The sequence below is a fragment of the Hippopotamus amphibius genome, chromosome 11, assembly GCF_030028045.1.
Source record: "Hippopotamus amphibius kiboko isolate mHipAmp2 chromosome 11, mHipAmp2.hap2, whole genome shotgun sequence".
NCBI classification, from domain to species: Eukaryota; Metazoa; Chordata; class Mammalia; order Artiodactyla; family Hippopotamidae; genus Hippopotamus; species Hippopotamus amphibius.
Window position 1 is genome coordinate 11,441,840 of NC_080196.1, and position 13,922 is coordinate 11,455,761.

A 13,922-nucleotide genomic window follows, 5' to 3' on the forward strand; every position below is an offset into this window, starting at 1 on the left:
CACACCTGCCTCTCTGCATGGTCCAGGCCCACACCTGCCTCTGCGTGGTCACGGGTCACGGAGTGGTGTGGGAGGTCTGTGTCTGGAAGACAGGAAACTGCTGCATCTCGGGGTTTCCTTCCCTCCCCCTTCTTAGTTCTCTCACTTCGCTCCCCTAACCTGCTGTACACATAAAGTTGTCTGAATGTCTGTTAAGTGGGATGGTGGTCGTGTCAGGTAGGGAACAGACATTGGATGGAGTGCCTGCTGCTGGTGGAGCAGTAGGAGGGTAGCTTGCAGCTCTGGCTTTTTCCATTGTAGACATGATTTGAAGTCTAAATTTTTTTTGTAAATACCCATCAGATGTGCAAAGTAAGGCAGATTCTGCAAATAAATGCAGTGTAGCACAGCATAGGTTATTTATTTGCACAAGGCAACTTTATCACGATGTAACAATACTTTCTTTTCATTGCTGAACAGTTCCATTTATGATATAAATAACACCTTTTATCCACTCGTCATCTGATGGACATTTGAGTTGTTCCCACATTTTGGCCATCATGCATGATGCTGCTAGGAACATGTATGTGCAAGTTTTTGTGTGGACATAACAGTTTCACTTATTTGTCTTGGGTATTATATACCTCGGAGTGGAATTGTTGGGTCCTGTGGTAACTCAGTTGAACTTTTTGAGGAATAGCCAGACTGTTTTTCAAAACCACTGGCCCTTTTTTCATTCCCACCACAGTGTGTGATGGATCCAATTTCTGCACATTCCTGTCAGCACTTACTATTGTCTTTTTTAGATTATAGCCATCCTAGTGGGTGTGAAGTGGTGTCTCATTGTGGTTTTGATATGCAATTCCCTAATGACTAACGCTGGCAAGAATATTCTCATGTTTATTATCCATTTGTATATCTTAGAGTAGAAATCTTGAGGTTAATTCATATCATCTCGTTACCTCTGAGAAAGTTTCAACATATTCATATGTTCTTAAATTTCTAGTTCATTGCTAGTTTTGAAAAGAGCAGTCTGGAGATTGCAGAACAAAACAAAACACCTTTGTCTTTAGGAAACAATAGAAGGGCTCTTTTTGAAATAAAAAAGTATAAAATTCCAGCCCAAAATCCAATACCATTTGATAAGGTAAATTAACAGTTGAAATCCTAGCAAATCAGTTGCAGGCTTAGAAGGTAAGACGCTGTCACATTACATGGTCCTGTTCCTAACATGCGTCCCATGTTCCTCCTTATTGGGGAATCAGAACAACAGTAAAACCCTTCAGCCACTTTGCCCCTCCCCTAACTCCTATGATTTCAGTACAGAAAAGAAGTCTTTCCAGTCAAAACACTCAGTTACTTTGCTGTTTCTAAGGAACTTAGAGAGATGGCTGTTCTTCCCATTATTGCTGACCCGCTCAGGTGTTCCTCCTTCAGCAGGGCACAACTTGAGGAACTGATTGTGTGTTTATCTACACTGAAAGAAGAACAAATGGGAACAAATCCTGAGACTCATTTTCCTTCAGCCTCCTCACACACAGCTTAAGATAGGGGAGGCTGTATAGCGGCCCCCAAATATATTCAAGTCCTAGCCTGTTACTTTATGTGGTGAAAGGGTCTTTGCAGATGTGATTAAGTTAAGGGTCTTCAATGGGGAGATGGTCCAGGTGGGCCAAGTGTAATCACAAGGGTCCTTACAAAAGAGAGAGAGGAGCATCAGAGGCAGAGAGAGAAAAAGGAGATGTGAAGACAACCTCGAGCTTGGATGGATGAAGGGGCCACAAGCCAGGGGACCTGAGAAGGCAAGGGATTGGATTTTCCCCTCAGAGCTTCCAGAAGAAACTAGCCTTGCTAAACACCTCCACTTTAACCCAGCAGAACTGATTGTGACCTTCTGACCTCTAGAACTGTAAGAGAATACATTTGTTTTTTAAGACACTAGTTTGTGGTAATTGTTAGCAGCAGCATTAGGAAAGGAGACTGTGTTACATCCCCGTTTCTTTGTCCTCATTAATAGAGGGGTGGACTTGAATTTGTTAGCTTATATGAGTTAACTTCTCTCTTTGACCCTCATTAATTTTTTAAGATGAAAAATAATTAACTGTACCACCCTAGAAAATCAGGTGTTGAATATATTGAATGCTACATATATAGTTTTGGGGATTTAGCCACATTACTGGTGGAATTCAGCCAGTAATTTAGTTAGGAAATCATATCATACGTGCTCCCATCAAATAAGAACTTTCTGGGTGATAAATTCTCTGAAGAAAGTTAAAACAGTTATTATTAAGCCTTTGTGGTAGGATGGTCAGAGAAGGCTTCTTTGAGAAGGTGATATTTGACTTGGGAAATGAATATTGTGATAAGGGAAGATCCAGAGGAAGATAATTGCAGGGGAAAATAAGTGCGAAAGAGTTATTTGGGACATGGGTTCAAACCATTGCAGACCACTGCAAGAACGCAAAAGAAGAAATTACTGAAAATCAGGAAGAAAGTTGAGAGTATCAGTACTCTGCTCTGTCCCTTTCTGTGTATTTGGTCACTACTGTTTGTTGGGTCCAGGTTCTGGGTATAGAAGGGAGCAAACCCATCCTTCCCTTGTGATAAGAAGTTGATGGGTCTCAAAAAGTACTTAGTATAAATTTTAAAGGAATTGTCTCCCTGTACATTCTATTGATTTTTAAAATTTCAGTGATGTGTATTGTTTCCAATGAGCATGATAACATCAAAATATGCAAGTTGATATTTTGGTTTGCTTAGGCTGCAGTATTAATCATATGTTTTGTATTTGGGAATTGTTAAGCTCTTTATTTGGCAAAAAGTGGTTATGGATTTGTTTCATGTATCAGTGGATTATTTTATAGGCCTTTTAAAACTCAAACCATTTTGCCAGTAATGTTATTACTAGAACTTTCACATGGGAATACAGTATTAATAATTTCATTATTGTCAGTATCTCAAAGTTAATTTTAAGTAGAATTTGTTTTGAGATTAGCAAATTTAACATCATAAATTGTTGAGGTGAAATTCACATAATATGAAATTCATCATTTTAACCATTTTAAAGTGTATATGTTTCAGAGATTTCTTTGAACAGGTAAAGATGAGAGGCAAGGCTTCAGACTGCTGATTGTCCTAGGACACTGGTGCCGGAGCCACTGACAGGCAGGCCCTTCCCTCTGTCTCCTCTTGCTTTCCTACCCCAGACAAGCCATCTGTTTCCCCATCAGTGCATTATTTAACCAACATCTCTTAGAAGGTTGCCTAGGGTGTGGTTAAGCTCAAAGAGTGCAACCATACATATAGATGACATGGGGTTTTGCAGTACTAAAGATATCATTTTTCATAATAGAACAGTTCTTGATTAGATGCATACAATATACAGACTGGTGAGGATCGTAAGGCAGGTGCATGGACTTATTTTTATGCTCTTCATTCATTATTATGTATTTTCTGTGCTTCTAATCTTTCATCACAGGTTCATTATGGATATGATTTAAACAGTGCATGCCAGGGAACTTAAATCATCATTGCAAACTGATCACATCCTAATCACAATGGGAGTAGTGTGGTTGGACTGATGGACAAATGCCTTCTATGTTTGTTTGAGAGGCACTCAGGCTCTCAAGCTGTTTTTAAGGGAGAATCTCTAATTTTGTTTAGTGACTTGCAAAAAGTTCCAAGGCATTGGAATTGATTGAGAAATTTAATGCCAAATGTACAGGAAAGAATAAGTGAGAGTAATGAGAAGTAAATCCATTTTCAAGTATTTTCTTGAGTTATATTTTGTTGGATTTTCTGGAAACTTTTCAGTTTGTACTACAGAAAGAATTGTCACCAGATTCTCTTTGTATTTAAGGTGTTGGCACGTTACACCCTTGTAGCCTTGGCTGGCTTGTGGACGTGTCCCCTTCCCTTATTTGAGCATCTCCCAGATGTGTTCGTTGCATCTAACTGAGAAGCAGTTCCACTTTCCTCCCAGTTTATTGTTGGCTGTGTAATTCTGTTTATGATGTTTTTGTTGCTGGTGGTTTTTCTCGTACTCTGCACTCTGACTCAGGAAGCCCATCTCCTTTTCTATTTATGGTACTTACTAGAGAGCATTTTATTTTGGCCCTTGGGGAGTGCCTGCTGGGTTTCTTTGTGTGGGCATGTATGTTAAAATTGGAAAGTGTTTTCTTTGAGGTCAGAGCTTTTGTAAAATGGTTTGAGAAGTTTATCAAACCCAACTGGCCATAAAAAAAGAGAATTGTTTTGTATAGGATAACCTCTTTTCCTCTGCCCCTTCCTTTTTCCTGTCTTCTCTTTTTCCTTTTTCTTATCTTCTCTTTTTCCTTTCAAGCATTTCATCATCAGCTTTAAGGATAGAATTGGTCTGTTACTATCGTGTTGGAAGGACAAGATCTGATTCTCTTTTGCGTGGGGTAGACAGGTGTTTTTGAGAGCTGCTGTATAACTGGAGAATGTTAGGAGCAAGAAGGCAGCAGACAGGCAGCTTGGTCTCTCTTGATGTGTTCTAGAGGCCCACTTATCTGACACAAAAATCAAATTATATGTTAATGTGGGCAGGAGATCTAACAGAGGAGAGCCTGACAGTCCTTGTTCTGATGGCACAAGAAGAGGAATGAAAGCTTTGTTTGTGTCCTACAGATGACTTCGAAGCTGGGGTTATCTTGCAGCGGCTTGAGTTTTGGGTTAAGGAGAAAATGAACATCTGAAGGTTTTTTCCCCCTTAATTTAGTTCTTAGTTCCCACTGATGGGATGTTGGGTCAAAGATGATCTGCCTTTCCAGTCTCTCCCTCTTGATATAATTAAATCAACAAGCAACCATAACCTGGGTCTCCGATACTGTTACTGAAATATTATTTTTGTATGTATTATTGGCAATTCAGAACTTGGCTGTGACTCAGACATGCAGTCTTGGTTTTCCTCATTCAGCTGCCGGTAGGGAAGCTTTGGGTAGTTTACTCAGTGTGGTTAAGTTCCTTGAAGGTAGTATGGGCTCATTTTGTGTTTCAGAGAAAGGAAAGCTTTAGAATCAGCCGGAACTTTTTCTTGAGTTTAGAGAATACGGAATTCTCAATTTTAAAGGGTTAATGTCAGTAAAATGAAAGTGTATTAAAACATTTTCTGTGTTGTATTTAAATAGTTACCTGGTTTCCTCCCTCCGACAGTTGTTTATTAAGCTCCTAATGTGCGCCAGGCTTCCTGTTAGGGAGCTATTAGGATATGAATGAAGTTAATGTGCTGAGACCGTGATGCCATCAAAGGTGGGAGTGTCAGTGGACGGGTGCCATGGCTGAGATCTGAGTTTACCAAAGTCTCAGGGCACAGGCCCCACCCTGGACCATTGAATCAGAGAATGACAGTGAGGTCTGTCCTCTGTAAAGCTCCCCAGGGGATTTCCAGGGCGGCCAAACTCCTGTGCTGCTCAGACTGGAACACAAATCACCAGCAGTGGAGGTGGAGGACTGGTTAGGAATGGGAATGTGGGTTTCTAGACACCCCCCGCCCCAGCATTTTCAGGAGAGAAAACAGAAATTTGAAAAGAAAGCACAGCATGGATATGACAGTGGGGTGTGACTCATGGGTGGGTATGATAGAAAACAGAGTTGACCAGTTAGGGGGAATTATTTTCTGTTCCTTTGCGCAAGTCTTAGAGGCCGGGCCCAGCCAGTGGCTGACGTGCGGAAGCAGCTGCTTTGGGTCCTTTCACGCTTCACTTGGGAGAAAACAGGTTGTAGTTCGTCCCACCCCTGGGCAGGTCTTTCTGATTTGTGACCACTTGAAAACTTGTCTGCATAGTCTCTGCTGCTGTACGGGGTGTCCTGGGAGCAGCTTTTGGTTCCCTGGGAGAGCGGGCCTCAGGCCTGCCTCTGTCTGCCTGGGGTGGATGTCATCACTTTCCTCATTTGCATGTGAAGCTAAATATAAGAAGGGGTGTCTGAATGTGTGTGTGAGTGATGTGTGACTTCACCTGGCCACATAGAACTTCCTTACCAGCAGCGGCCATTGGCTATGGTATGGCTCGTGCTGAGCAGTGGATTTCTGAGGTCTCCTCTGCTGTATTGTTGAACTTAAGGCTACATCCAATGTAGATATTTCTAGAATGCCTCTGGAATATGTGAAACATTCCTTTTCTTCCTTCCGTGTTCACTCCGCTGCTTTCATTCACTCTTTATTTGAAAGCATCATTTTTCCTAAGTTTCTGAAAACCCTTTTAGCCATAAAACGACTTGCCAGCCTTTACCTGACTTCACCCCCTAACTGTCAATGAAGAGGTGAACTATGGTTTTCTGCCCTTTGATAAAGTACCTAAAATTGGAGTCTAGGTTTGATGTTTAACCACCAAGCTATGTTCAGATCTCCAGCTTCGACACGTGGCCTGAACTTTGACCTCTCCTCCAGGGTCTGTATGGATAGCTCCGACTTAGCGTATCTAAAAACTAAACTCTTGGTCCCTCTCTCCTTTCTCTCTGCTTCAATGTGCTCTATTCAGAAGTACCCTTTTTTTCCTCCAGAAAGGAAAGGAAATGTCCCAAGATGAAAAATTTGGGGGTTAATCTTTTACTCCTCTGTTCTCACAGGTTCTGCATCAGCACCCAGTTGACTCTGCCTTCTAAGTGTTTCCAGAATGTAACCAGTCCTCACAGCCTCTTGCTGCCTCCTTGGTTCTCATTTGTTGTGTAGGCAGTTGTCACACCCTTCCTTCACCACCCCCAACCCCTCCCCACCTGGTTTATTCTCAGCCCAGCAGCCTGTGCAAGCTTTTAAAAATGTAGAACAAATTCTGTTACTTCTTTGCTCAGAACTCTCCCGTGGTTTCCCATTTCGAGTAAAATTGTCATCTCCCCACTTCTGCTTTGTTCTTTCACAGACATTACCTGAAGTGTAAATAGTCAACTTCTAGTTAACATCCTTTGTGCTCACAACTTGAGTTTTCTTTCACGTATCACCGTGAAATGTCAACATAGGAAGGACATGGCTTTGCTTCTAGAAGGCCATATTATTTGCTTTCCCTGACAGCTTTGCTTGAAAATGAGACTGCACATATGCCATGGCACCTCTTGGCGGGAGGGGTCAGCCCTCATGACTTTGGAGGAGCTTTGTCAGTCTATAGGCAAGCCCAAAACTTTTCATTGAATCATTCACTGGTCTATCAGGCTATTTTATGGAGCTAAAAAGACTGCAGGAAATCTCATTTTGCATGAAAGAAACAATGCTAGAACTGGCTTGGATGGAGGAGCCAGTGAAAGTTTCTGGTTTTGTTAGGTGGAAAAAATAATTGTGATATTCGTAGACCATTGTGAAATAGTGATATGGTTAAACCTTGTCTTTGGACTAGGAGTTGGGTTAACTGGTAGGAAATATCTCAGTTTGAATAAAATTGATAACTTGTACTAAGGGTCCTGGTCACGTAGATCATGCATCCTATGCGTTATAAAACCCGAGAGCTGTGGGAAAATACTGAAACAGACATAGTTGGTAAGTTGAGCCTAAGTGACTGCTTATGCATTTCTTGGTACTAAAGTATTGATGTGAAGGAGATTTGAGGTTGGACTTTTATCTTTGTGTATTTAGAAAGTTTGTTCTTTATTTACTGTTGATCATGACTTCAATAATAATTCAATATTTAGTTAGTAAACACCAATACTCCTGTTTCCTGGTATCTGTTTTTGAGATGGGAATACAAAGAAGAGAGCTGTTGCCACTACTTGAGATGCTCACCCCTTGTCTGTTGGGGGTGGTGTTGGGATCTCTAGAAGGGGAAGGACTTAAAACTTCCATGCTAAGTTGGGTTGATGATGATTTTGTAGGCCGTGCTAAGAAATCTGGAAATTTCCCCTGTAGTAGCCATTGAAGAACAATATAAGGCTTTTGAGTAGGAGAAGGAGCCTCTTGGGTTGATGGTTTTAGAAAGTAATGCATTGTAATTATTATTTAGATCATAATCAGAGATTGGGAAGGGCAGAGGAATCAGAGCTGAAGGTAGTGGGAGAGAGGAAATAGGCAAACCAGAGGAGAGTCAGGTTACCAATAAATTGCATTAGATTCACAATTATAATGTGTTTCTTGGCAGTGAGAAGAGTTTTCATGCAAAGGTGAGGTGGGAGTCAGGTCCCTTGCAAGGCTGCGTACACTTGTGGTTCTCAAAGTGTGTTCCCTGCATCAGCATCACCTGGGAGATGCGTATGTGTGGTTTGTTCAGCTCCGGAGTTGCTTCTCACAAATGCTCAGGTTGGGAGCCACTCCCTTGGTCATTTGTTTGTACATAAGGAAACAGAGAATTCCGGAACTGGAATCCAGGTCTTTCTTACTGCTGTTAATGTGTGTTCACTGTTGAAGTATTTTTGAATACCTGCTGTATACTAGCCTCATCCCTATGTGTTGGGAACAAGAAGATGAAAAAGACACATGGTGGGTCCTCGGGAGTCACACAAGCTAGTCAGGATGTCGTCTGTCTTAGCCTCGTGTGCATCATTTGGAAATGTTTGTGTGATACGGCTTCACCGGCTAGTTATAAAATGTAGAGGACAGAATGCACGAGAAACAAGTAGCATGTGGCCTGCCACACGGTGAGTGATCTGCATTTTCTGTTAGTGGGAAGCGCTGTTTGGAGAGGTGACAGGCATTAAAGTTATCTCTGGAGACCCATTGCTGTAATGACAGGGTGCAAACCAGTCCCAGGGTGGTCCTTAACTCTGGATACTGCTGGAGGATATGAGAAAAAAGGGGAAAGGACAAACGTGATGTCACATTTAATTTGTGGTAAACTCAAGGACAAAGTTATTTGTGTACTTTACTATAACTTGAAAATTTTCATAAAATGGCCCCCCAACACTTGAACGGTTTTGTAGCATGACCAGACAACCAGGCCCCTGGGCATGTATGCACACTTAGGCTTATTTCCGGGATGGAGGCCCTTGCTCAGCCAAAAAAGCCAGCGAGTCAGTCAGGTATTGACAGAGCTCATAAAGTTACCCAGCAGTGTCTCAGGGCCTGGGGGAGAAGCAGAAGTGTAAAAATTACCCTAACCCTTTGCCATGGCTCCTAGCCCCATAACCTTGACTGGCCCGTCAGGAAGCGGGACAGTAATGAATCTGAGGAGGCTGGGTTGCCATGTTCATGCTGGGGCACTGGCTGGTGGGGTGCTGGTTTTTGTCTGGTCTTAATCCTAGAGGATTTATTTTGTAGGGGAATTCCTTAGAAAATAATTTGAAGGCATGGTAAAGCAGTGTGCGTCTTCAGGGCTTCCTTGTTAGACTGAAGACTTACACTTCATCCTCTGAGTTTCATGTATATTCCCTGCAAATCTGAAAGGCGAGATGTAGCAGAGTAAATTGGAACCACTTTCCTGAGAGTTGTATGGACGGATATCTGTTCTTACCTACTTTAGACTCTGATTTTCTCGTGTAAGGTATTCTTATATTGCAGAATTTTCCTGCCAAGCTGAGTAACACATAAAGATACACATTTTGAGGAGTCTCAGGGACGTAATGAAATGCATTAGCAAGGAACACAGTCTGTTGAAACCCCGTCCAGTTAATTATAAGTGTTGCTGTAGAACAGTGGTGATGGAAACATTCTTTAGCTGAGCTGTCCATTTTGGGACACACATGGCTGTTGAGTTCTTGAAATGTGTCCAGTACAACTTAAGGAACTTAATTTTTAATTTTAATTAAGTTAATTGTAAATAGCCACATGTGGCTGGTGACTACTCTGTTGGATAGTGCAGCCTAGAATATGCCATTTGGGGGTTTTGGGGGGATATTCTTATTAACATAAAAAGGCTGTAACGATTAAAAGATCCAAATCAGGCAGAATTCCTTTGGGAACCTACTTGTTAATAATTTATTCCCAAATGAGGCCATTGTGGAGTCAGACGTTGGCGTTGCTGATACTGAATTGTCCCTCGTTCTGATTTCTTTTTCTAAGACCCGGGTCAAGTGTTTATTTGTAATTTGACTTAATTTCGCCCTCATTCCCTTCACAGAAGGTAGATTGCAATCTGATTTTTGCTGGATTCTTGGAGGTAATGCTGCTGTAGATCTCGAGTCCTTTTTGATTGTGTTGAAACAACAAACTGTCAGACCAAGAATTGCAGGGGGTTTGAATGCTGTGTTGCATGGCCCTCACTGCTGGTCCCCGACTGCACCGTTTAACCATGAACGTGTGCCTGTGCAGCCCGTGCTGCCGCTGCCTTGACAACGGCAGTGTCTGACACGCTCAGACGCAAAAGAGCTGACTTGGCAGCTGCCCAGCAGATTTTTATAAAGGCTCAGTTGGTGGCGGGAGAGTCAGGCTGTCAGAGTTGTGTTATGCAATAAATCGTTTTCAGCAGAAGTTCTTAATCCAATTTCAGCTGTAGCTTTTTTTTTTTTTTTTAAATAGGCGGTAATCAAAGATAAGTACACATTATTTAATGGGAGTTTGGAAGAAGTAAAACTCTCCTTGCATAAGCATTTTCAGACCGTTTACTTTATCCTGGGAAGCATGTCTGTTGGAGGAAATTTGCTGCTTGAAGTGCTTTTAATTTAAAACCAAGGCAAAGGAGCATCATCATTCACAAGTTCAGTAAGTCAGTGGCTTCCTGGCCACTATCTACTTTCTAGGTGTGAATATTCCCCGATTTCTCTTCGATCTTTGAGTATTGACAGTTGAACCATTTTATGGAATTTAAAAAAATGGATTAGCATCAAGTTGATTTGAGAAATTGAGTTGATTTCCGGTGGAGAAAATATTTTGTTAAAAGGGGAAGAAACAGTAGTTTTAGCTTAAGTTGTACCTCTGTCTTACTTTTTCCTGCAGTATTCTCTCTCTCTCTCTGTAAATCCTTGTTTATGTGGAATCTGTGCCAAGAATCAACATCCCCAACAAATTACTATTATTACTGTTATTATTATTATTTCTGATGCTTTCGTTCTTCTCCCAAACTGTTGATGGAAGAGGCTGATATTTCAGACAGCAACAGATTGTGTTAAGTAGGGTGATTTAACTGCAGGTATGTGTAAAACTTGTGCTCTTGAAAATAAAAGGCATTTATGTAGAGGTTTCCAGACATTTTCCCTGGAAGGAGGAAAGGGCTATGATTTCTTTCTCCTCATCTCCCTCCTGGAGCCTTTCAAGTTTTCTTTTCTTATTGGTCACCTCTTTGCAGCCATAAACACCCCCCACCCCCACCCCCCACCCCCAATTGGCATTTTCTGTTAATCCAACCCAGGGTGGAATTGAGCTTTGGAGTGGGACATCAGACGACTTCTTTTTTTTTTAAAAAGGAACTGGAAAGTCACAAATTCCTCTACTCCCAGAGTCTTGGCAGAATTGGATAGAAATGAGGTATATGCATATGGTGGGATTGGTAACTTGTCCAGTGGCTCCTGTGATCCAGACACGTGATGACTTGTCTTAGCACTTGTATAAGTTTTAATAAGGGGCTTTATGTTAGGAGAGGGTCTTCCTGCCTGTGAACCCGGATGTTCTCTTCCCTCCCAACCTGCACACCCCCATCTGCTTGATTTACTTACCGGAGGCTGTGAAGAGCATTTGACTTGCTGTACTCCTTCCCTTTGGAAGCAGGAGTGTTTTTTGTGGAACATGGTGGCTTTTGCAAGTGTCTGTGTGCACATGTCCATCAGGTCCGTCCCTGTGTTCTCCCCCACCGGCCCCGGTTGAAATTTAAAACATTGGTGGGCAGTTCTCCAGTTTAGCTTAAACCACAGGTGTGTGTCACACTTCTATCCTGTTATGTCTTGGATGTTGGCTTTATTTTATGTGGTGATGTTAAAAATGATCTTTGTGGTAGTGACCTTTTTTTTTTTTTAATGGATTCAAATCTGCTGGAAAGGGCCCTTGTCCCTGGTTGACCTGTGTCCCAGTTTCTACCAGTTGTCCCAGCATCATCATTAACAGTGCCCTTGGCTGTGATGATAGATTATTGTGATGGATGAGGCTCTTCTGCAGTTTGCTCACAAATAGTGGGAAATTAACTGTCTTCTGTGGGGGGACCCACTTCATTTTTAAATAGTTGTAATTGTTAGAAAATGTGTGACCTTTTTTTTTTTTTTTAATTGATCAGAAATGCACTTCCCTAGAATCTGTTTTTTCCCTTCATTGTTTTCCCTCTCTTGGATCAAGATGGTCTGAATTTGAGACCATTAAAAAAATGGAGACACAGAAAAATTGCATAAGGATGCTTTGAGAGAGACCCTTAGAATTGATATTCTTCAGTTATAAAAGCCAGTTGTAAAGGCCAGTAAGAGTAGATCCCTCCCTCATGCCTCTCCTCCCGCCTGCCTCCTCCTCCTGGTAGTTTCCAGCTCTAGCTGATGCTCATGAGTTGTTTTTCATTTAAAGTTTGCATTTGCCCCTTGAAATAAGTAATTTTAATGGTGCTTTCATTTAGAGCCAGTGTGAATTACCCATTTGATGTTTTCTTTTTAATAACAAATTTCTGAGTTTTGAATCTTGCTTCCTCATCTGCCACCTGCCACGTAGTGGACTGACGGACTGATAGCTGGTTGCTGTACCAGCTCCTGCTTCTCTTCAGCCACGGGACCTTTGGGCAAGACCCTGAAACTCATCTCTAAAAGATAACCGAGAGTTTCGTAATTCCTTCCTTTCCCATCCCTTTTAAACGAAAGGGAGAAAGCATGATGTGGCCTTGAAGGGGAGGCTGAGCAGAGAATCGAGAGCATTAACTGCACAGTCAAGTGCTGAGCCCAGCGTCTGGCAGATAGTGAGCACGCAGGGGGCGTTTGCCGTCGTCATACATTGTCATACAGTTGGTACTCCGTGTCCAGGGTTCTGCATTCCTGGATGCAACCAATGGCGGATTGAAAACATTCAGGAGGCATCTTCCAGAAAGATAAAAAAGCAAAACCTGACTTTGCTCCACCAGCAAATATGTAAATATTTGCCCTACCAGTAAAATTGTAAATAGCATTTACATTGTGTTAGGTATTACAAGTAATGTAGACCTGATTTAAAGTATACAGCCGGAAGGCTGGGGATTTAGGTAGGTTATATGGAAATATCACCGCTTTATGTGAGAGACTTGAGCATCCTGGGATTTTGGTGTCCATGGGGAGTCCTGGAGCCAGTCCCCCGTGGATAATGAGGGGTGGCGGTAGTCATTATCACTTTTTATATTCTTCCCTTAGGACTGCAAGGGTACTGTCCTCTGCTTTGCAGCTGCTTTGTAAGCTTGACTGACCTGGACACCCCCATTTCCTTGCACTAAAGCATTTGAGTGCTCAGAAGAGGATTGGAAGCCACTGGAGAGCAGAAGCCCATGAAGGCTCGGCCCGGGCCTGTGGCTGAATGGAGGGCATGGCTTTACTGTATCATTGACCTGATCAGTTTTTAATTAATTAATTAATTGGCTGAATTGGGTCTTTGCTGCTGCGTGCAGGCTTTCTCTAGTTGCAGAGAGCAGGGGCTACTCTTCGTTGCAGTGCTTGGGCTTCTTACTGTGGTGGCTTCTCTTGTTGTGGAGCACAGGCTCTAGGTGTGTGGGCTTCAGTAGTTGCGGCACGTGGGCTCAATAGTTGTGGCTCGCGGGCTCTAGAGCGCAGACTCAGTAGTTGCACCTGGGCTTAGTTGTCCCATGGCATGTGGAATCTTCCTGGACCAGGGCTCGAACCCATGTCCCCTGCATTGGCAGGCGGATTCTTAACCACTCTGCCACCAGGGAAGTCCCTGACCTGATCAGTTTTGAGACAATCAATTAGAAGAACTCTTGGTGCAGTTAGAGCATGTTAAATCAATAACCCAGTGTTTTGAAATGTGGGCCATGGAGAGACAATTTGAATGGCCAGCAACTTTATTTATATTAAGATCCTTTTTGGGCCTTATTTAAACTAACATTGATTTGAATTTATGTGGAGGTTGGGATAGGCACTCAAGTGCATTGAAAACAGTCATGCACGCTCAGGTCCACAGC

General features: G+C 42.3%; 1 protein-coding gene across 7 annotated transcripts in view; it reads left to right on the top strand.

Moving 5' to 3' along the window:
* The window catches only part of JARID2 (jumonji and AT-rich interaction domain containing 2), a 237,387-nt gene that overhangs the window by 90,664 nt on the left and 132,801 nt on the right, over window positions 1-13,922 (top strand). Inside the window, exon 1 of one of the 7 annotated variants that reach the window (XM_057700591.1) lies at window positions 10,445-10,555. The exons of the other annotated variants lie outside the window; for them this stretch is intronic. The gene's annotated coding sequence lies outside the window, so the exon portion shown is untranslated. Of the gene's footprint in view, window positions 1-10,444; window positions 10,556-13,922 lie in introns of those variants that run through there. 7 annotated transcript variants of the gene reach the window in all.